The sequence below is a fragment of the Musca autumnalis genome, unplaced genomic scaffold (assembly GCF_047663935.1).
Source record: "Musca autumnalis isolate F117 unplaced genomic scaffold, ASM4766393v1 scaffold_2, whole genome shotgun sequence".
Classification (NCBI taxonomy): Eukaryota; Metazoa; Arthropoda; class Insecta; order Diptera; family Muscidae; genus Musca; species Musca autumnalis.
The window spans coordinates 127,743,642-127,768,664 of NW_027411755.1; the positions used below are offsets into that span (position 1 = coordinate 127,743,642).

At 33.9% G+C, this 25,023-nt stretch overlaps 1 protein-coding gene across 2 annotated transcripts in view; it reads left to right on the plus strand.

Annotated features, from left to right (window-relative positions):
• mon2 (Mon2 homolog, regulator of endosome-to-Golgi trafficking) overlaps window positions 1-23,198 on the plus strand; it is a 45,680-nt gene extending 22,482 nt beyond the window's left edge. Inside the window, exons 20-21 of one of the 2 annotated variants that reach the window (XR_012410453.1) lie at window positions 177-331; window positions 21,684-23,198. The gene's annotated coding sequence lies outside the window, so the exon portion shown is untranslated. Of the gene's footprint in view, window positions 1-176 lie in introns of both variants that reach the window. The other variant, XM_073969218.1, reaches the window with a different exon arrangement.
• Window positions 23,199-25,023: the final 1,825 nt, after the last annotated feature.

Below are 25,023 nucleotides of genomic sequence, written 5' to 3' on the forward strand. Positions count from 1 at the left end.
TGTTGGTTTTCTTTTCGTTTATTTATTTTGTTTTGTTTAAATTGTCAATTAACCAAAAAGAAAGTCGTGATTTATCATAATCATGATTTATATATAGATATGTATGTTCATATATAATAATACAAACTGGACAAATCATAACTGTGGAATACTTCTTTTTCATTTTCTTAAAATAGTGGCTTATAGTGAAAAGATCAATGCAACAAACAGACTATGAATTAAACAAGAAAGAGGTCATCAGTCAGAATGTTCCACCATTCAAATTTCAATTATTTCCGTGTCTCGAATAGTATAGTCTATCCTTGATGTTGGAGTTTTTATTGTGTATGGGGTAAGTTGTACATTTTTATTTCAAAATTTTAATGGGGGTTTCCATGGGATTTCATTATGGAATTAAAGCCAATAACAAATCGTAGTTAACATAAAATAATTTTGATTCGAATGATATATCCAACATACCACAAAGTAATACTACAAAGCTGAAAAAAATATTACAATGCATAGCAGCTTTTTATACCCTCAGTCTTTAGGGTAACGGGTGGTTTTTTCAGAGCAAGTCCATACTTCTTGAGAAAACAGCTCGAAAGGTGTAAAAAACCCCCTATGCTACCATATGTAGAGCACGATAACTCTCGAACTGATCAACCGATTTGGTCCAAAATTGGAAAATTGGCCCTTGTCATATTTTGTCCAAACTTAGTTTCAGTTCGGTACTTCAGCCCACTATTTAAAAATGTCACAAAAATGGTATCAGCGTACGTAAAAATACTTTAAATAACTGGCCTGTTCCCGTACTTTATAAAGTGGTAAAAGTCGTAAAAGTCGTAAACGATTTTCATATAAATTTTGTGTACGGGAACGCAAAATGTGTAAAAGTGGTAAAAATTGTAAAAACTTTTTAGTTCTGGAACAGAGCTAACATTTCCAATCGTTTCGTATTTTCCATAGGAACAATACAAAACGAAACATAACCCACGTTGGCCGAGCTCGCTGTTTAGTTTCGTTTTGTTTACATTCGTGAGTGCAAACAAAGCGAAAAGTACTCAACTCCACAAGAGCAGATAGAAAACGGAATAGTACTAAACACATGTGAATAAATCAAAAACGTTTGGTGGTTGATAAAATTCACTGTGGTATGCCGATTGGTGGTTGTTAAAATTCACTGTGGTATGCTGATGCTAACTTATAGGGTTGTTAAGCAATCTCATGTGTGTGTGTCTGAGTGTGTCATTGACAATACGCACGGCAAACGTTTCCCAAAAATACTTCTTGTTTCGGTGATGAATGAAACAACTCGACAAAGCATAGCCGAAGTTTTTACATTGAAAAGTTTGTGTTTTTGTTTTGGTTGTGAGAATGAAACGATTCAGAGAAGCTGAAAAGTTTGTGGCTTTGTGTGATTGGTACGGGAATCGTTTTGTTTGTTTCCGTTCATTGAATGGTATGCACGATATCCATTGAACGGGGCAACGAATTTGGTCCAAAATTAGTTTAACTGTCCAAATTTAGTTTAACTGCTAAAATGATCCATATCGGTCCTCTGCTTAGGAAACCTTCCCCACAAAAGTTCAACATTTGTGTCTAAGTACAGTTTAGGGTCTGTTCGAAGATCCTTTGGAAATGTATAGCGATGCTGTTCGTTGTGGTCCTGTTTACAGCGATATTATGTTTTCCGTGCACAAGTCCAAATTAGGTGTTTGAGACTAGTGTTTATTAAAAAAATAGTTTTTATTTTTTTATCAACTTAATTGATTATTTTAAAGACTCTTAAATCTACACTTAAATTATATATTATTGTGGGTTCAGACCGATTATCCGAAGGACTCAGGAAGCCGAAAGATATTTGCTAAGTTTCCGTACGCGAACCGTGATCAATATGATCTTAGTGCTTTAGGTGCAAATATTGAACTGACAAATATTGCAATTGTTGATATATTTATAATCTTCCTGTACATTGATTTCAACAAAGAAATGAATCAGCATTGGAGTAGAACAAATGGTAATTAAATATGTTTAAACATATGTTCATCTCCAATTAATATTATGTTCTTTTCCTTTGAATTTATGTTTATTAATGTTACGTGACGGTACTCTAATTGTTATTGATTCGTAAACATATTTATTTTAAGTAGGAATATTTTATGATCAGGTGTTTGCCCGTCTTTGGTTACACATATGAATAATAATTTATTGGGTGTGGTTACTACATGGATCGTTAACTCCTCCCTTCCTTAAGAGATACGTCCCGGATCTCTATCATTTGAATCATGCAATTCATTAAATTTCTTTCGTAATTCTGATAACGCAAATTCTTTCATTTCCTCTTCAGTCCTTTTAACATTTTTATCTCTTTTAATTCAACATGTAGTAGTTATATATTTTCTTAATTTAACAGATGCATATATGAATAAAATCAATACAATTATTATAATAGTTGTTATGAATTTAGTATGACTGCTATTTAATTCATCTCTAATTGTTAAGTAATTTATATTTTCAAATTCATTCGTTTCATTATACGTTTCAATTACATCAAAAATTGGTACTTTGTTATTCTTTAGATAGTTAATTATTGCTGTAGGATTTTCATATGTCATATTATTAATAGTCACACTATATTCAAAGGTAATAAGGTATGGTCCTTCTAAATAAGTAGAGTTCACAATATTTTTTCCTGTTATCAAAATTACTCCATCTTTAACAATATCAATTTGCTTAGGTTTCTTTACTATGGGTTTAAATTTCGCATCTTTCGCAATATATTACTTAGACAAGTTTCTTTAGTTGGCAGTATGTATTATGCATTTCTTGTTTACAATGTTTTACCTTCGTATAATAGTTATGACATTTAACAATTTCTTTTTCAATATTTCATTCTGTATTATTGATACTATTGGTCTTACATCATATAATTTACAAAGTCGGTTTATTATTGGAAATTTAATATATATAATTATACAATCTTGCGTTTGGATTACTTTAATGCTGAATGCGTCTATTATATCTGTAAGTGCTATTCTCTGTTCTTCTACTTTCATGATTTGTCTTATTTCTCTCAAATTTAAAATTCCTGTAAAAAGTATCTTTAGTTTTGCTAAACTAATTGCATGAATAAGGTTTGTCAAGTCAGTCAATATTTATCTGTTTCTTTTTCGTACAATCTTTATATTACCTCTAGCTTCCTTATTAGCTTCAAATTGGTCTGTCAGTTTATTAATAATATTAAAAAGTTTTGAATTAATCATGAATTGTTTATTGCTATTAACCGCTAAGTCATTAAGTTTTTGATTTATCTCTACAAAATCATCGTGGTCTGGTGTACCTGTAATCCATTTCCAAAGTGTACCTAACTCGTTTATACCTCTTTTGGTCCTATCATTTAGTTTTAACTCTTCTAGTAAGGTTGCGATCAGTTCTATCTCTCCCTCTATATTTGAATTCTGTTGGTCAGAGTCAGATTTCTTATTTAACTTATTTAGTATAGTTTTATGTTCCTTAATTAATTCATTATAATATGTTCAGTTGGTGACATGAAATATATTTCCAAATTTGTCATATATTGCACAATCGTCATTTTCTATTAAAACGCCATTAGATTGATGATAAACGTTAATATTAATATTGCCCACATCTGTAAAAACTATTTTATATTATCTTTATGAATTATACGGTTATTATTATATATCATGACTTTGTCCTAAATCTCTTTTAACTTTCTGTTTCTTAAAACGTGGTCTCAGTTTGTTTCTTTCATCCAATATCTTTTTATAAATAATATCACCATCTTCAAACGTTCTTAACTGTCTTCTTTTATTTTCTCGTTCTAACATTTTACTTTGAGCTTCTTTTAATCTGTCTGGTATATTGCTATGATTTACCTTGTTAAACTGTACCTCTACGGGTTGTAATTTTATTACTGAATGTATCGTTTTATTATATTGTTGGGCTGCTTTATAAACTGCTTCTATTGTATTATCTCATACTTCTCTTTAATACATCTTGTCATTTCTATGATCGTCGAATGCACTCTTTCTACTTGTCCATTTGTTTTACTACGACCTGGCGAACAGTATATTAATTCGATTTGCATTCTTTGCATTAGAGATGTAAATTGTAATGATGTGAAACCTGCTTCATTATCTAACATTAGTACTTTCGCATTGGGAAATACTTGTAATATCTCTAAGACTTTTTCCTCTAATCGTGTTTTATCTTCAGTTTGCTTGATTGTTAAAAATTTCGAATATGCCTCTATGCATGTTAGAAATATTTTATTTTCCTCATGAAATATGTCGATGTGGAGATTTTCTCCTTCACTTTGTGGTATGGGTGATTTACTTATTGGAATTGTCACTGGGTTCCTTATATACTTACTTCCATTGCAAATTTCACAATTTCTTATATACTCTTTAAGTTCTTTAATCAATGTTGGCCAATAATATTTATCTTTGATTTGATTATAATTTTCGTAGAAACTTCTGTGTGCTTGAGTATGTTCTTTTTCAATTAAATTTTTCTTATCGTCATTCTCTGTTACATCGATTGGCATAATTTTCGCGTGTATAAATTTAACTGATGGGAAAGTTTCTTTTAACATGCCATTTATCTCGTAAATTGTTTCAGGTGTACAGTAAATTGCTGTCACTAAATCTTGTTTTAAGCATTCTGTAAGTATAGTTTTTAAGTTTTCAGTTGTGTCATATGTAATCAGATGTCTCTTTTTATCGAATATTGTCAATTGTTCATGTACTGTAAAATTTCCCGAGTGAATTACTAACTGTTGTTTAAACTGGTTCACCGGTTTTTTTTGTTGGGATTTGTGTTAAATCCAAACTTTCACTTGAGTGTTGAGTTGCTAATGAGCTTACTGAATCTCTTTCGGAAGATTCACTTGTCGAATCAGTTATTTGGTTTAAATGTTGCCGTGATAAGGTGTCTGGTACTATATTGATTTTTCCTGGTTTATAAATTGTATTTGGAGAATATTCTTCTAGTAAAAGTAGCCATCTCTTTATTCTAGCTTTTGGATTTCTTGGTGAAAGCGAAAATGTGAGTGGTTGATGATCTGTATGTATTTCCAACTCTTTTGCTCCGTATAAATAGTTTCTCAATGTTTTTAATGCCCACACTATGGCATATAATTCTTTTTCGTTTGTTGCATAGGCTTGCTGGCATTTGTCTAAGGTTTGTGATATAAATATCAAAGGTCGTCCTTGCTGTGTTAGGACTGTTCCAACCGCTTCGTTTGATGCGTCAGTCGTCAATACGAATTTCTTTGTGTAATCTGGTTGAGTTAGCTCTACTGTACTTTGCAGTGATCGTTTTAATTTCCCAAAGGCTTCTTTGTCTTCCTTGTCTAATTCTATGAAAGCTTTTGTTGACATTTTATGTGATAGTTTTCCTTTTCCCTTTTATAAATTTTCTATAGTTATACAGGGTGGCCCAAAAAGGACTGAAGGATTAAAAATAACTGTAATTTTTGTTTTGTTTTTATTTTTTATTGATTTTTTTATGTTTTTAAATATTTAATTCATGGAAATTTTTTACATTTAAGTGTGAAATATAACATCTCTCAAATGGTGTCCATTTTCTTGCAAACAAAAATTTGCTCTTTTAACCGCATTTTCCATTACTGCCCGTAGAGTTCCGGTTCCAAGTTGCTTATTTCTGCTTGAATGTTGTGCTTAAGCTCTTGAAGTGTTTGGGGTTTATTGATATACACAACTCCTTTCAAATAGCCCCACAAAAAAAGTCTGGAGCGGTCAAATCTGGTGAACGTGGAGGCCAAGCAAAATCACAATTTCTGGAAATTATTCGTTCACCAAAAAGGTTATGAAGAAGTTCCATTGTCGCTCTTGCTGTATGCGCAGTTGCTCCATCCATATGTTTTGATTATTCTCAACATGTGGACGCAAAAAATTGTCTATCATAGTCCTATACAGAGCCCCGTTAACCGTTTCTGGGTGACCCTCCACATTTTCGAAAAAATATGGACCGATAATTTTATCAGCCATAACACAGCACCAAACAGTACATCAGGCGGGGTGTAATTCACGCTGATGTAATGCCTTAGGATTGTGAGTGCCCCAAAATCTACAATTTTGTTTGTTTACATAGCCATTTAAGTAGAAATGAGCTTCATCGCTCATTATAAGATTGTTTAAAAAGTTATCATTTTCTCTGGTTATTTGACTAAAACGAATAGCATATTGCAGGCGTGCCTGATGGTCTTGGGGGAGCAGTTGCTGTGCCATTTGAATTTTATACGGAAACATTTTAAGATCCCTCTTCAAAATTCTTTGCAGGGATGTTCTGGAGATTCCCAATTGAGTACAACGACGACGAGTAGAGACAGATGGATCTTCGTTTACACTCTGCCGTACAGCCTCCACAACTGCTTCATTGCGCACAGATCGACCTCTTCCTCTTCCTGGAAGATCTGACACTCTTCCATGTTCCTCAAAACAGGAGACTAAGTTCCTAATCATGTTGTGACTGGGTGCTGTTCGGACATTAAAATGACGACGATAATTTCGTTGAGTTGTAATAATTGACCTTCCAGAAGAATAAAAAAATTCAATGATTTTGACGCGTTTCTGCACTTCATTTATCTCCAAAAACAAGTAAATAACCTGCAAAAGACAAAAAAAGAAATTATTAAAAACAAAAAAGATATAACCATTTTTAATCCTTCAGTCTTTTTTGGGCCACCCTGTATATCATGACTTTATGTCCTAAATCTCTTTTAACTTTCTGTTTCTGGTCTCAGTTTGTTTCTTTCATTCAATATCTTTTCATAAATAATATCTCCATCTTCAAACGCTCTTAACTGTCTTCTTTTATTTTCTCGTTCTAACATTTTACTTTGAGCTTCTTTTAATCTGTCTGGTATATTGGTATATATATATGGTATATTGCTATGATTTACCTTGTTAAACAGTACCTCTGCGGGTTGTAATTTTTTTACTGAATGTATCGCTTTATAAACTGCTTCTATTGGGTCTATTATCTCATACTCCTCTTTAATACATCTTGTCATTCCTATGATCGTCGAATGTACTCGTTCTACTTGTCCATTTGTTTTACTGTGACCTGGCGAACAGTATTTTAATTCGATTTGCATTCTTTGCATTAGAGATTTAAGTTGTAATGATGTGAAATCTGGTTCATTATCTAACATTAAAGTACTAATGTTAATGTAACTCATTGGGAAATACTTGTAATATCTCTAAGACTTTTTCCTCTAATCGTGTTTTATCTTCAATTTGCTTGATTGTTAAAAATTTCGAATATGTGTCTATGCATGTTAGAAATATTTTATTTTCCTCATGAAATATGTCGATTTGGAGATTTTCTCCTTCACTTTGTGGTATGGGTGATTCACCTATGGAATTGTCACTGGGTTCCTTATACATATTCTTACTTCCATTGCAAATTTCACAATTTCTTATATACTCTTTAAGTTCTTTAATCAATGTTGGCCAATAATATTTATCTTTGATTTGATTATAATTTTCGTAGAAACTTCTGTGTGCTCGAGTATGTTCTTTTTCAATTACATTTTTCTTATCGTCATTGTCTGTTACATCGATCGGCATAATTTTCGCGTGTATAAATTTAACTGATGGGAAAGTTTCTTTTAACATGCCATTCATTTATCTGGTAAATTGTTTCAGGTGTACAGTAAATTGCTGTCACTAAATCTGGGTTTAAGTATTCTGTAAGTATAGTGTAAATAAGGATCCGATGCGTGGAAAGAAAACACTTCTTTCCTATATGAATGCACTGTTTATTAAAAGTAAAATTATTCTTAAGTACTAAATAGTAAAATATTACTTAACCTACTTAACTAGTGTGTAGAAAAGAGGAAGTGAGAGTGCACATATGTGTACGAACGCATCTGCCATACAATCTTATGGAGAGGTCGTAAAATACTCTTATCTTACATGCGCATACATGTAGCAAGCAACCACATGGTTATTAGACTGCTCATAGATTGCCTGTACCAATCTTTTTCAGACATACCACATGTGGGAATGGAAATTCTTATCTCCTTTCTTCTAACGACCTCCCACGATAAGTGGACTGTATTTAAACTAGATCCCTATTTAACAAAATGATCTCTAATCTACACACGCAACCCTCACCAAGACATTCACTATCTTTATTAGAAAATTAATATGTTCTTCCGTGAACAATAGTTTTTAAGTTTTCAGTTGTATCATATGTAATCAGTTGTCTCTTTTTATCGAATACTGTCAATTGTTCATGTACTGTAAAATTTCCCGGGTGAATTACTAACTGTTGTTTAAACTGGTTCACCGGTTTTTTTTTGTTGGGATTTGTGTTAAATCCAAACTTTCACTTGAGTGTTGAGTTGCTAATGAGCTTACTGAATCTCTTTCGGAAGATTCACTTGTCGAATCAGTTATTTGGTTTAAATGTTGCCGTGATAAGGCGTCTGCTACTATATTGGTTTTTCCTGGTTTATAAATTATATTTGGAGAATATTCTTCTAGTAAAAGTAGCCATCTCTTTATTCTAGCTTTTGAATTTCTTGGTGAAAGCGAGAATTTGAGTGGTTGATGATCTGTATGTATTTCCAACTCTTTTGCTCCGTATAAATAGTTTCTCAATGTTTTTAATGCCCACACTATGGCATATAATTCTTTTTCGTTTGTTGCATAGGCTAGCTGGCATTTGTCTAAAGTTTGTGATATAAATATCAAAGATCGTCCTTCCTGTGTTAGGACTGCTCCAACCGCTTCGTTTGATGCGTCAGTCGTCAATACGAATTTCTTTGTGTAATCTGGTTGAGTTAGCTCTACTGTATTTTGCAGTGATCGTTTTAATTTCTCAAAGGCTTCTTTGTCTTCCTTGTCTAATTCTATGAAAGCTTTTGTTGACATTTTATGTGATAGTTTTCCTTTTCCCTGCAAATTCTTAGTCAATGGTTTTGCTATTTTCGCATAATCTTTTATAAATTTTCTATAGTTATAGTTTAGGGTATTGGATATTTACTTATAGTTTGTACCTTTTTTTGGGTCGGTTTTAATTATTCCTTCTGCGACGATGTATCCTAAAAATTCTACTTCTTATAATGATATTTTCATATTTGCTTCTTTAAGCGTTTTCATAATAATTCGTAAATGTTCTCTGTGTTCATTTATATTTTTCATCTATATATACATGGCAAAATTTTCCTATGTAATCCCTTAATATATTGTCCATTGCTCTTTGAAATATACTTGGTGCGTTTTTCAATCCGAATGCATTCTGACATATTCGTATTTACCGTTGTTTACTGAAAATGCTGTTTTCTCTATGTCTTTTGGTTGCATGAGGATCTGATGGAATCCAGACTCTAAATCTATTGTACTGAAATATTTCGATTGTCCTAAATTGGATAAGAAGATTATTTCGGCTTCGGGAATTGGGTATTTATCCGAAATTGTAACATCATTTAATTTTTTATAATCTATTACCATCCTTTGTTTCGGTGTTCCATCTTCATTTAATCCTTTCTTGGGTACTATCCACATGGATAAAATTGTATGGGCTTTTACTTGACCTGATTATTCCTTCTTTTAACATTCTATCAATTTCCTCATTAACGAATTTAGCTGCAGCAAATGGGTAAGGGTATTGCCTACTTCATATTGGGCTGTCAGTTCTTGTCCTAATTTCAGCTTTAATAACTGTCCGAAATGGTATTTTCATATCTATTTTCGAATGTACCATTTTTATTTCTTCACTTATTTCTTTACTTAGTTTTTCTTCAATGTTTTCTTGCATATTACAATTATTAAGCCATTGCTGTATACATATTTAATTTGCACTCTTTTATTTCTTTCTCTTGTTTATCAGATTCAACTTGTGTTTGTTTATTCTTTTTTAAATTTTCAATATTCTGTTCTTTCTTTAATTCTTTTCCAGATGTTATTATTTTCTCGATGCCTTTTTCATAACGAAATTCCTCTTTTTCTATATTGATTTCTGCCTTTATGCTTTTCAAAAAATTGTAACCTATTAATAAATAGATCTGCTTCTAACTAATCTATCTCATAAAATCTGGTTTTTCTTCCCAGTAATGTTATATCATGATAATATTTAATTATTTTAGTTCCACCGATTGTTCTTACTTTTTTTAATATTGGTAATATCTTTTTATTATTGTAAATTCCCTCTCTAATGTAACAACTTGTTGCTCCTGTGTCGATTTAAATTATGTAATTCCTTTTGGTATTTGTGTCTGTCTTTATGATATAAGGCAGGCCATCGTTTATTCTAAAATATGATCTTCTTTAATATTATTTATTCTTTCCGAATTAATTTCGTCTTCAGTTATTGTTAATTGATTTGCTCTGTGGGCTTTTGCCTGTGGTTGCAAAATCGCTTGGTTAGACCCGTTGTGTGGTCTTTTAATCGCTTGTTGATTATTGGTATTATTATTGTTAAAGTTGTTGTTATTATAGTGATTAAAATTATTTGGTGGTTGGTAGTTATTTCGGTAGACTAGTTGTCTATATTGACGATCGTTATTATACATTTTAAGATCCCGCTTCAAAATTCTTTGCAGGGATGTTCTGGAGATTCCCCATTGAGTACAACGACGACGAGTAGAGACAGATGGATCTTCGTTTACACTCTGCCGTACAGCCTCCACAACTGCTTCATTGCGCACAGATCGACCTCTTCCTCTTCCTGGAAGATCTGACACTCTTTCATGTTCCTCAAAACGGGAGACTAAGTTCCTAATCATGTTGTGACTGGGTGCTGTTCGGACATTAAAATGACGACGATAATTTCGTTGAGTTGTAATAATTGACCTTCCAGAAGAATAAAAAAATTCAATGATTTTGACGCGTTTCTGCACATCATATGTAGCCATGATTTATCTCCAAAAACCAGTAAATAACCTGCAAAAGACAAAAAAGAAAAATATTAAAAACAAAAAAGATATAACCATTTTTAATCCTTCAGTCTTTTTTGGGCCACTCTGTAATTATGATTGTGTCGATATTGAATACTTGTATCAACATCCATTGGTTCTGGTTTGTGGTTTAGGTTGTTGTGCTGTTGGATATCGCATTCTATTATCGTTTTTATGTTTATGCTTATTATTCGGCTTGTTACTTCCTACGTGTTTCTCATAATTATAAGCTATTTGGGCGCGTTGGAAGTTTGATTCGAATTCTTGTGCCTTTGCTAGAGCATTTGGTAAATCTATTGGTTGCATTGAAGCTACGATATTACTGTAAGGTGCATTTAAACCTGATATGAATACCTTTAATGCTGTCTGCCTATGGAATTCGTTAGACTCTTTAGTTATCGTTTTATCATTACCGTAGGTCATGATTGTTTTGTTTATTAGTAGTGTTAATTTCTCGTCTACTTTGTTGTAATATTCCATTGTTGTCAAATCCCCTTGACGTAACATATTTAATTTAGTTTCTAAGATATGTCTCGGACGTTTGTCTGCAAATGCGCAGTCTAATCTAGCAATTATTGCGTCAAAGTTTAACGGTGTGTTATGACTATTTAGTACTGTATCGGCTTCTCCTACACATTTCATTAGAATTTTATTCAATGAATAAATATAAGATCTACTTCCCCTTTTGTGCAATTTAACTACATTATGGGCAGCTTGCCTTCATGATACATATCCTTCTTGGTTCCGTAATTCTGGTAATGCGTTTGCTAAGGATGAGTCTGATCTATCATCTATACTGTCATCTACTTCTTCGTCTTCATAGTCAACATATCTAGTTTCTCCCGTAAATGATTCGAATTTTTTATTCAAATTTTTTATTTGGTCCACTAATTGTTTTGTTTGTTCCCCAATTAATTTCTGTATATCTGATACGCTTAATAGCACTGATACTTCGTTTGGTCCAGGCATGTTTTTAGTTTGTAATCTCAATTGCGCTTATAAAATATGTATATAACTTATAACGTATTTTTGCTATATAACTTAATTTTTATCTTACTGCTGTCTTCAAGATGTAACTGGATCCTTCTTCTTGGCTTATCTTCTCTTCTGGAATTTGGACTTCTTCAAGGCTTTTATTTGTCTTCTCTGGATTTTGAATTACTTTAAGGCTTTTATTAAATATTTATTTTTTATACGAACGGATATTTCGGTTTACAGATTTTCGTTTAGTTTTCTTATCTTTGTTTGGGCGGAACGGTTAAGTGGATGTAGTGTTATTTTGTTAAACTTTCTTTTTTATTTATTATCTTTTTCAGTTAGTTCACATTCACTATCATATCCTTCTTCGGATTGATATATTGAACCGTAATTTTCACAGTTTAAGGTTCGAACGCTATTTATTGATAGGTCCGAAGTATTAAGACTGTTCCGTCTTAAGTTCGCTTCCATTCATTAATTCTTATGGCACGGTATCTTATTTAAAGAAACCTTAATTTTTATGGCGTGGTATCCTTATGGAGACCTTAATAATTTATATAACTCGACGTGGTATCCTTTTTTTGGAGACCTGATTAAATTCACTTTAGTAATTTTTCGACTTTCCGCACTTTATATAACTTCTCACTTTGTCACTTCGTCCTTTCAACTGTTCTTACGAGGATCTATGTCCTGGGGTAATGAGTTCACTTGGCACTTGGCACGGAATTGTCCTTTAAGAAATATACGCGGCCTTGCAAGTTGGGCGCCAATTAAGTTTGTTGGTTAGGTGTTCGACAAAAAAAAACTTTATTTTTTATTTCACTTTATTGAATTATTGAACACTCTTAAATCTATAACTTATGTATATATAATATTCGTGGATTCAGACCGACTTCCTATAAGAACTAAAGACTGCTGAAAGCAATTTGTTTCCGTTCGCGAACCGTTGACCTGTTGGTCTTAGTACTTTGCCTGCAAGTGTAGAACTGACAAATATTGCTATTGTTGATATAATATTTATAATCTTCAATTTCTTTGATATGAACAAAGAAATGAATTAGTCAAATGGAGTTGAACAAAGGGTAATTAAATATGTTTTAACACATGTTCATCTCCAATTAATATTCAGCCCTATTCTGAACATTCCCATGGGAACTGTTTCCCATGGGAGCGAAATTTCCCATTCCCACGTTTTCCATATTCTCAACGACGTGGGAACATCAAATGATGGGAATTGAATTTTCGAAATTCGAAATTAGTTACACCAAATTATGATAGCATACTTTTAGGGGGCTGTAATTTTGTTTTGTAGTACAAAATGCCTATTTGCATTGAATTCGCGGTTTTTGAATTAGATTAGCAAAAGCACAACTTACTTAATTCAACAACCGTGCATTGATTTATGGATTTTTTAAGTGAATGGAGTCAACGATGTGTGATGTTGTTCTAATAAGCACATTTTCTTCAGATTGTGCGAATTGGTGTAAGCATTTTTTAATTAGTAGGCAAACATAATTTTTATGTAAAAAGTAATAGGAACTTTTTAAGTTTGTAACGAATTTAAAAATTGTATGTTGATACCGAGTAATTTTAGTTAGGGATTTAACGAGTATATCGCTAGTTTTACTTATTCCTAATGAATGCTAGAACTCGTATTTTGCATATTTTTAAAAAAATTCAAAAAGATTGCTTGTTATTACATATCGTCACCATAAATATCCGAAGACGTACAGTCAACCAAAAAAGTCTACATACACCCTATAAATCTCGAGTTTTAAGGGTAAGGAGGCATTTTTATGAAAATCCAAGTACATAGTTCTATTTCATATCCCTAATAAACAATATTACATACAACAAAAATATATTCCATAATACGAATAACGGTAAATTCTATAAAAATTAAAAAATTAATAGGGAAAAAGTGTACATACACCCAATGAAATATTAAGATTACAGTAAAATTGATGAAGTAAGCAATACAAATTTTACATTTTATTGCTTTATCGAATGTCTCTGGTTATCTATGATATATTTTAGACAAAATAGGAACATATTTGTGCTTTAATTGGCGTTATTTAAGGTCAGACTTCGCGTATAGCTCGTTAAGGCGGACCCTTGCAGATTTCTTTGAGTTTTTCAGTCTGGTAGTTTATGAAACCCCAGGAAATACAGTGGGACTAATTATTTTGAGATCCTAGAGCACTTTGAAGTTGTTATTAGGGATAATATATGCTCCTGGGCTTCGCTAAATATGCGAATTCCTGAGTTTTTCATACATTTTATAGTTTTCATAGCATTCCAAGGGTCAAATTACAAGCAATAACCTTGGACTTAGCTTGTAATAAATGTTTGGACCTTAACTCAATCAGAAATATATAACATTATTATTCAAACCCGCTCCTAAAGTTTCCAAAGCATCAAAATAAAAACACCACCAAAGAATGCATGAAATTTGTAGGAAATTTACACTGTTAACTAGTATGCTCTCGTATTATGATCGTTAGGGTCACCTGAAGCGCTATAAATGTCGCATACTTTTACATTGCTGATTCAATGGATGCTCGAGGATTGTACCAGACCTTATTACAAGCTAATTCGAAGGCTTCTGCATGTAATTTGCCCCTTGGGATGTTGTGAAAACTATAAAATTTATGAGAAAACTCGGGAATTCGTATATTTAGCGAAGCTCAGGAGCATATATTATCCACAAGAAAAACTTCATAGCGCTCTTGGATCCCAAAGATATTAGTCCCACTGTATTTTCTGGGGTTTCATAAACTACTAGACTCAACAACTCAAAGAAATCTGCAAGGTCCGCCTTAACAAGCTATACGCGAAGTCTGACATGAAATAACGGCAATTAAAGCACAAATATGTTACTATTTTGTCTAAAATATATCATAGACAACCAGAGACATTCGATAAAGCAATAAAATGTAAAGATTAATTTTTTAATCGAGCTTTATGATCTATTATGCAAGTGAAAAAGGAAAGCCGACGATTCGAACCCACACACCCACCACTATGTGACATGCATGTTTCGTCTTCGGTAAAGACTCTTCAGACATATCGGATGTCTGATGATCTTCGCCTAAAAAGGCAAAAATTGTCAAATAAATAAAATCAGCTGAGCCAGGCTGGGGTTTGAACCCACGTCCTTGAAAAACACAGGAAAAAAGTGTTGTCATGGCGTGTTAGCGTTCAGAGCCAAACTCATAACTTTCAAAGGCAGCGCTAAGCGTTTGTCATGAAAGCACAACTAAAATGGGAAAATCCTCATGTTGTTGTAAAATACAAAACAAAAATGCATTTGAAAGAAGAACAGTTCGAGGACATCGAAGCCGCTCCACATCCGATATGTCTGAAGAGTCTTTACGCAAGACGAAACATGCATGTCACATAGTGGTGGGTGTGTGGGTTCGTATCGTCGGCTTTCCTTTTTCACTTGCATAATAGATCATAAAGCTCGATTAAAAAATTAATCTTAAAAAATGATCTTCGCCTAAAAAGGCAAAAATTGTCAAATAAATAAAATCAGCTGAGCCAGGCTGGGGTTTGAACCCACGTCCTTGAAAAACACAGGAAAAAAGTGTTGTCATGGCGTGTTAGCGTTCAGAGCCAAACTCATAACTTTCAAAGGCAGCGCTAAGCGTTTGTCATGAAAGCACAACTAAAATGGGAAAATCCTCATGTTGTTGTAAAATACAAAACAAAAATGCATTTGAAAGAAGAACAGTTCGAGGACATCGAAGCCGCTCCACATCCGATATGTCTGAAGAGTCTTTACCGAAGACGAAACATGCATGTCACATAGTGGTGGGTGTGTGGGTTAGAATCGTCGGCTTTCCTTTTTCACTTGCATAATAGATCATAAAGCTCGATTAAAAAATTAATCTTAAAAAATGATCTTCGCCTAAAAAGGCAAAAATTGTCAAATAAATAAAATGTAAAATTTGTATTGCTTACTTCATCAATTTTACTGTAATCTTAATATTCATTTTTCCCTATTAATTTTTTAATTTTTATAGAATTTACCGTTATTCGTATTATGGAATATATTTTTGTTGTATGTAATATTGTTTATTAGGGATATGAGATAGAACTATGTACTTGGATTTTCATAAAAATGCGTCCTTACCCTTAAAACCCGAGATTTATAGGGTGTATGTAGACTTTTTTGGTTGACTGTATGTATCTCAAAAAAAAAAAAAAATAATAATAATAATAATAATAAAATACGTTTGTGATTGAATCTAAAACTAAAACACATGCCCTTGCAAAATTTCAAGCTTCTACGTTCAAAAATAACGATCCTATTTAAGAAAAGGCATTTCGGAAAATGGAATAGCATTGCAATAATTTGGCATATATGTATGTACGCCTGTGATCTTTGTCGTGTCGTTGAGGAGACTAACACGTTTTCAATAGAACGTTGGTCGTCTGATTTAAAAAACCCGAAAGTTATATTACGAAAATGAATAAAAGTTGTAAAGATTGTATATTATGGTTATTTTCCAATATATTTTAATAATTATTGCCAAAAATTCTTTTGAAATTGATTTGTTTTTACTTGTTGTTCTGCGTTAATAGAATCAACCATGACTCTTTTTCTCGTATTTCAATACATATGGTCTGTTCCAGAACTGCAAAAATCTACTAATTTTTACTACTTTTTTTGTATTGTTCGATAACATAAAGGAAAATTTTTTATCGGTGTAAAACATGTTAGATTCTTGCAGGTTTTTGTATCATATAAGAATATGCAAAATCCGAAGTCTACTAATGACATATTTTACAGTACATTTTGTATGCTTTTATTAAGCAAACACATGGCGATTATAAATATTTGCAATAATTTTGTCGTGTAGATGTCTTAAAATATGAAATTTCATAAAAATATGAAATTTCTTGAATTTTTTTTTTTCAAACTCCCACACTGTTTGCTGGGGAGATTTTTCCCACAAAAAGACACAAAATTCTCCCACAATTCAAGATAGAGAATGTATACTTTTTTCCCATGGGAACAAATTCCCAATTCGAACTTCATTCAGAATGAGGGGAGATGGGAAATGGGAAAAAAACTCCCACAAAATTTTGTTCAGAATACGAAAATGTGGGAATGGGAAAAAATTCCCAACTCCCATGCGTTCAGAATAGGGCTGATTATGTTCTTTTCTTTCGAATTTATGATTATTAATGTTACGTGACGGTACTCTAATTTTTATTGTTTTGTAAACATAATATTATTTTAGATGGAAATATTTTACGATCAGGTGTTTGCCCGTCTTTGGTTACGCACATGAATAATAATTTATTGGGCGTGGCTACTGTATGGTTCGTTAACTTCGACGTGCCCTTCTGAAGGCTCAATACAGCGTCTAGAAACCTTATATCCCAAATATTCAATCTTGAGCTTCTGTCCGTACATGGCTAACCGATCCATCACTCTTCCCAACAACTTTATATGGGGGGCTATACGATCATCAGGAGGTACTGTTATATGGGGGCTATACCAAACCAAGGACCAATGTTAAAAATTTTTGGTGGAGAAGTTTTGTGACCATTGGAAATGTCAAATTACAGTCAGTTCGGTTCAAAATTATGGCTAAAATCCTGAAAATATCGAAAATCGGAAGGTACCGTTATAAAGGAGCTATACCAAAACGCGGACTGATAAAGTCCATCTTCGAACTTGACCTGCCTATGGAACAAATATCAGTCGGCTTTGACGGCAGAGATATACCCTCAGCCTGTGTGATCTGAAACTATAAATCTATTGACAATATCGAATCGAATACCGGCTCACGAGCGTAGCCAGGAATAGCTAGGGAGGGGTAGCTGCCCCACTCCCCCTCCCCTAGATCCTACAAAACAGTTCATTTGTATGTAAAAAAGTATAAATAGTACGAAAAAACAACCATTAGGGGGGGGGGGGGGGGGCTACACCCATGTACCGGGAGTTTCAGAATTTGTGGCACATTCTGGACGTATTAAATTGCCGACAAAAATATATTTGGATTAACCCTCCGATGAGTTAGAGTTCTGAACTTCACGGCCGTGTGAAAAGGTCCCTAAGGACCTTTTTTGTAAATCATGTTTTTATACCCTCCACCATAGGATGGGGGTATATTAAGTTTGTCACTACGTTTGTAACTACTCGAAATAATCATTGTAGACCCCACAAAGTATATTTATTCTTGATCAGCGTGCAATTCTACATCGATATAGCCATGTCCGTCCGTCTGTCCGTCTGTCCGTCTGTGGAAATCACTCTAGCGTCCGAACGGATTGACGTAGGTTGATGAAATTTTGGGAAAATATGTTATTTTTACGTAGGACTTTTGGTATTGAAAGCGGGCTATGTAGGTCCACGCTTTCGTATAGCCCCCATACAAAATGACGCGTGACGCGTCGTCGTTTTAAGGAATTTTTAAGATATTTGGCCCATTTTACCACCGAATTGGTTGTAATTTGGTACTTTGTGTCTCCAAAGGCCAAAAAATATTCCTACCAAAGTTGGGTTATATAGGTCCACGTTTTGGTATAGCCCCCATATAAGGCCCCATATAAAGTACGCGTCATTTTAATATATTTTGAATGTATTAGACCCATTTGACCACAGAATTGGTAGTAATTTGGTATTTTGTGTCTTCAGAGGCCAGAAAACATTCCTACCAAAGTTGGGTTATATAGGTCCACGTTTTGGTATAGCCCCCACATAAGGCCCCTTATAAAGTACGCGTCATTTGAATATATTTTGAATGTGTTAGACCCATTTGACCGAAGAATCGGTTGTAACTTTGTATTTTGTGTTTCCAGAGGCTAAGAAACATTTCTACCATAAAATGTTTATGTAGGTCCACGTGTTGATATAGCCCCCCATAATACAATATCTCCCGATTTTCGATATTTTGAAAGTTGTAGCCTCATTATCACACCGAGATGCCTGAAATTTGATATTTAGTCTTCTTTAGGCGTATAAAACTTTCCCGCAGAAATTTGTAGGTATAGGTCCACGCCATCATATAGCCCCCATAGAACGGTACCTTCCGCATTTCGGTATTTTGAAGGTTGTGGCCACATTAATCCACCGAAATGGCTGAAATTTGTGGTGGAGGGTATAAAAAGTTCGGCACGACCGAACTTAACGCTTTTCTTACTTGTTTTCATATAAATTTTTTTTAATTTTTTTTTGTTTTTATTGTTTATAACTAAAAAAATTAAAAAATTATTGTTGTTGAGCATGTACTTCCTGTCGCCCGCCCTGTGCGCAAGTGTTGCAGCGATGTAAAAGTGTGCTATGTTCTCCGCAAACAGCGTTGCCGCAGGCGAAGCGCCCATACTCAGAACGGCAAAGGCGACACGACGGTCTACTTGACCTAGCCGCAACCGACGGTGCATTGACTTCCATCGGTCTTGGTAATACCTGAAATGAAAAGAAAAATAAAAAACAAATAACTATATATTCTATTCTTGAATTTGAAGATGTTTTTCTTACCCTGACATCGAATGCTTCCATCGCATTGCGTATCCTTGGATATGAGGTTATATTGTTGTTCAGGGCACGTTCTTCCATATTTGGTGTGGCCAATTGTTTCGTTAGCAATAACAAGAACGACCGCCGTCTGTCACTCCTTTTTATAGGCTTCATTTCGTTGTAAATCGTAAAAGCAGCCAATGCAGCGACGTGTAGCATATTATAAAACATGGCCAACGGCCATCGTCGTGTTGCCCTTTTGCAGCTGTAAGTGCCTAGCATTTGATCCACGGTATCAACGCCGCATTTGTTGGCGTTGTAATCTAATATGGCATAGGGCTTCCGCTTCTCGGTTTGCTCGTCAACGTGGCAGGTGTAGTGCATTGTGGAGAGCGCGTTCACCACTTTATTTTTTTTTTCGGCACGTATGAGCATAACGCGATATCCTCTTCGTTGAACCCAAATAATGTGCTATTGATGGTGCGCTACGGGTTCTTCTTGAACTCCTGTGGAATGAATGTTTTGTTGTAGAGCACTGTACCAACATATGCCGTCTTCCTCCTGAACAAAATACGCGCCAAGTCAAGAGTGGTAAAGAAATTATCCGCGTATATAGTACGGGCAGCATCTAAATATTTTTCCACAAGATCCAGCACTACGTTGTGCCATTGGTTTATCTCCCGTTGTTGGTTTGGCAGTTTTCAAGAATATATCATTCCCTTCACAGGATAATAACTCTGTGTGGCTTTGACGGAATATATTCTGTGAAGCGGGTGCGGCCTCTGTAAGGGAACAACTGCTGTTAGTGCTTCATGAGGAGTGTAAGCTGCTGCCAAGTTATATTGCAACATTTGCCAAATATCGTCAATAGCCGCAGTTTTGTTGTTGATGAGTCGCTGTTGTCGATTATTTCCATTGTCGAATCGAATAAATTGTTTTATACAAATGAAGCGATCGTACGACAACGCAGCTTTGTATATTGGGCAACGCGTCGCGCCCCATAATTCCATAGCTGGTTCATGGTTTGATCTTGTGAGCGTACAACAATTTCAGCAACGTCCAAATTACTTGCATCTGCCATATTTATATTTTTGTTTGTATCACACTCGATTTTACTTTTCGCTGTCTATATTTTGACTGATTTGGTTTACGAAACAACAACTTCTTTTATACTCTTTCGTACGTCTACCTAAACTCAAAGACATTAGGGATGATGATAAAAACAAAAGTAGGAGTAATTTCAGTTTTAAAAGGCAAAAAGGTCCCTAGAGATCTTCTCACTCATCGGAGGGTTAAAGCTTAAAAGTGTTGCGAAGGAGGTAGCTGAATGTAACGGCATAGTCAATTTTGCATGTCATTTCCTTTCATTTCGGTTGGTCACCGTATAACTTAGAGATTTTGGACCACTTTTTGCAGGAAGCATGGACTTGCCATGAAAAGCAGACATCGCGCGTTTCCTGTTAGCGAACATACCGGTTCCGGAAGGAGTGGACCGATAAATGCTATTTTCGAACTTTGTCTAAGATTGAACCATAAGGAGTGGACCGATATGACCCATCTTCGAACTAAATCTAAGTTTGGATAAAATATTTTACGAAGGTCAAATTTGTACCGAATCGGCTGACACGAACGGACTTTGCTAAATCGACTCCAAATTGTCTGCAACGGATTACGTCCAAACATATTTGGGGTCTAAATAAAAACTTCCATGATGCCCATTTTTCATCGTATCAAAGTGTATGTACCCTGGGGTTATGACTTTTTTACAACCTCGTATACCTGTATGATATTTTGATGAGTTTTTACTTAAGATTACATAAAATCTTAGTTATAAATTGATTCGATAAAAAAGTGTCCGCAAAATGTAATTTTTTCATGCAAAAGGAAATAATTTTTTGAGATTGCTTTTTTTTCATTTCATAGAATTTTTCAAAAAATGTTTTCTTTCAATGTGGTTTGTGCGGAAACTTTTTTATAATAAAATGGAATGAATGTCATTTTAGGCATTAGTAGGCAAAAGTTCATTCATTCTCACTACAGGAAAGCATTTTTGAGAAAAAATGTCAAAAAGTCATTACCCTAATGCACTCACATTAGCTTAAATAAAATGGTACATCATTGCGTATACATCATAAAAATGACACACTGCGTTGATCATACGACAAGACGAACCCGTCTATAACAGAGAGCGGCATGCGGTGCACAGTGTGGCCAAAATGGGGATTTTTTCTAGAATAGCTTTACCGTACTCCCAAAAACTAGCAACTGAAGCTCTCTTTTCCTGTATTTTGCTAGACAAATTTGACCCAGTAAAATATAGCGGCATGTTTGGCGGCAACTGATTGGCAGATACATATGTACGTTGGTTTGGCATTTCAGCTAGAGTCTTTGCAATTATGGGCATTTGCCGTTGCCGCACTTTTGGAAAAAATTTGATTGTGAAAACAAATGTTTCAATTTTTGCAGTTCAAAGTGCCACAATTTTTTACAACTTCCTTTCCACAGTTTTGATTAATACATACATACATACTTACTAAAAACCAATAGCAACAACATACGACGAAATATTAGAATGTAACACTTTTTTTAATAAAACTTTACATAGATGATATACATACTAATATTAACTATTTAACAACAATAACAATAATACTTAATAATATTTGGAAATTTTACCTTTTAACCAACAAAACCAAAACTCCAAAGAAAATCGAAAAACCAATAGAAAATGAATCTATCTATAATAACCCAATAAAAAATAAAACAAACAAAAAACGCATTTTATTGTGAACAGGAATCGAAGATGAAAATGAAAAAATGTACCTTTTTCCCATATATTTTTTTCTCATTTATTTTTGTCTTTCTTATAATGTGTACAAGCAACAACAACAATATATAACTATTTAAAAAACAAAGAAATAATAACAAATTTATAAATAACAAAAGACATTCACTTATATATTATTAATATTAACAATATTATTAAAATGAAAAAAAAATTTAAATTATTCCTGGCGAAGTTATGTTTGTTATGTATATCCAATAATTATAATAATAATACGTAGTAGTAATAAAACCATGTTTATTGTATTTTATTTAGAACCCAAGTATTTGATAATAATAACTTAAAACTTCCCATCTATTTGTCATAACTATTATTGTTTTCCTTTTTCATTATGTTTCGATATTTTCTTATGAAGGAAAGAGTAATCCAGTAGCTGATTTCTTCGGTGTATTTTTTTTAATTTTCTTATATGCAAATATATTTGTATAGTTATACAAAAAACATATACACTACAATTATTCAAGTCCATATACATACACTAATATACACACACAATACGTATATAAATTCAAATATTTCAATTGTGGTTAAACCTAACCTTAAAATGAAATTATAATACATAAACTTGATATGTTTTAAAGAGAAACATATTTAGGGCAATCAGGAATAAAAATTCTGAGCGGATTTTTCCCCCTTTTCTTAATTTCTCAATTTTTTATTTCCATATTTATGTCCAAAAAAAGGAATATTTTTGTCGATTCGACGAAAATTGTCCATATTTAAGTGATTCTAGTAGATTTTCAATGTTTTAAATATTGATTTTAAAATAATTTCTCTTTTAAAAATTCTTTTCCGTGTGTAAAATTCCGAGCGAAATATTTATGATTGCCCTAAACAACTACCCTAATTACAAAATGCATACATACAATATATACATATGTATTTGTAGTGAACGTTTTTATTGTAATAAACGAAGAGAAGAAGAAATAAAGAAACAATCAATAAAGTTTTAAACCAAAAACAAATTGTCTTATTTTGCATTTAGGTATTGTTCGAAGCAGCTTTTCTGGGGGTGTAACAACGTATTCCTGTCGAAGATAATCAAATATACATGCCAGCAGCCACAAAATCTATACCTGTATACCAGAGACATCCACAAAGGAACCCATGGTATGACCAGGAGTATCGATGAGAAAAATCCGCCATATATTTGGCTACTTTACAATCAGTAGCAACGCGTAGCGTTCGAGAGGTATAGGGAGAAACGTCTTTTCCGCAGAAAAAAAGGGAGAAATAGAAAAACGGGAGTGTGAAAAAATCAGTGTTCGAAAATAAACACTATGGTACCGTACCATAATGTTCTGTACCGTACCAAGGTGGATAGGGGCACTACGATGAGGTATCGCTCTGGAACACAAAAACTAAAAAAGTATTTTAGGGATACTGTACAGGAGCACAACGAAAATCGTACTGTACTAACTGCGGTACACTACGATTTTTTAGTGAACCGACTGACGTACAGTACGATTATCGTAATGTTCAGTAAAACATAACGTACCGGTTGTTGTAGCAGCATAGAAACCTACGTGAAACACAGGTTTGATGCTTGGTTGGCAGCCGCTGGTCGAAACACTATGGTTTCGGATCAATCCGGTACGAAAGAACCCGCTGCCGTGGGACGTACCGGTAGTGTACCACTCATGTGTGCTTTGTGAATTGTGAGGAAATATTATCAGCCCTATTCTGAACATTCCCGTGGGATCAAAATTTCCCATTCCCACGATTTCCATATTCTCATAGGGTTTTTTTTGCAACTTTCATGCTATTTTCTCAGGAAGTATGGACTTGCCCCTAATGAAACTTGTACCGTCGTATTGGGGGCAATGAATACAAGTTGCTAAAATAAAAATCAAAGCGATTCTAGAGATGGCCCTAAACTGAACTTTTCCGAAATTTTGTGTGGGAGGTACCCGAAGGAGTGGACCGATTGAGTCCACATTGAAACTTTATCTAAGTCTGGTACACATTTCAGGATGTGCAAAGTATGGACCAAATCGGTTACTCCCTTCAAGAGTTATCGTGCGTACAAATTTTCCGAACATTTTCGAACTTTTGTGGGGGAGGTACCGGAAGGAGTGGACCGATATAGCCCATCTTCGAACTTAAACTAAGTTTGGGCAAAATATTACGAAAGCCAAAACTTGAACCGAATCGGTTCATCCGTTCGAGAGTTATCGTGCGCTCCAGCCAGACAGACAGACAGACGGACGGACATTGCTCAATCGACTCCAAATTGTCTGAAACACATTTCGTCCAAACATACTTGGGGTCTAAAGCCATTATTTCGATGAGGCACATTTTGTCCGTATGAAAGTGTATATACCCTCGTTAGCATAAATGCTGAGGGTATAAAAACCGTCCACATAGGTCCATGTTTTGGTAGAGCCCCCACATAACGGTACCTCCCTATTTTCGTTTTTTTTTTATTTTAGCTACAATTTTTGACCCAAGTATCTGCAATTCGACATTTGAGGTTCCCAGTGGTCACAAAATTTCTCCATCTAAAACATAGGTCCACACTTTAATATAGCCGCATATAAGGATCACCGACCGATTGAATACATTTTTGTATGCTTTTTTACCTTACTTAGGTATCAGTGGTCACAAAATATCTCCGCCTAAAATTGTACACAGGAAAGAAAATAATTATTCCGTTTTAGTTCAGAATATTGTAGGGGTATTAAAAGTTCGAACTGGCCGAACTTAAAGCTTTTTTACTTGTTTCAGTTGGTTACGTATTTTGAGAAAATTAGTAGAAAATATGAAAATAGCGGAAATTTCCAATCAATA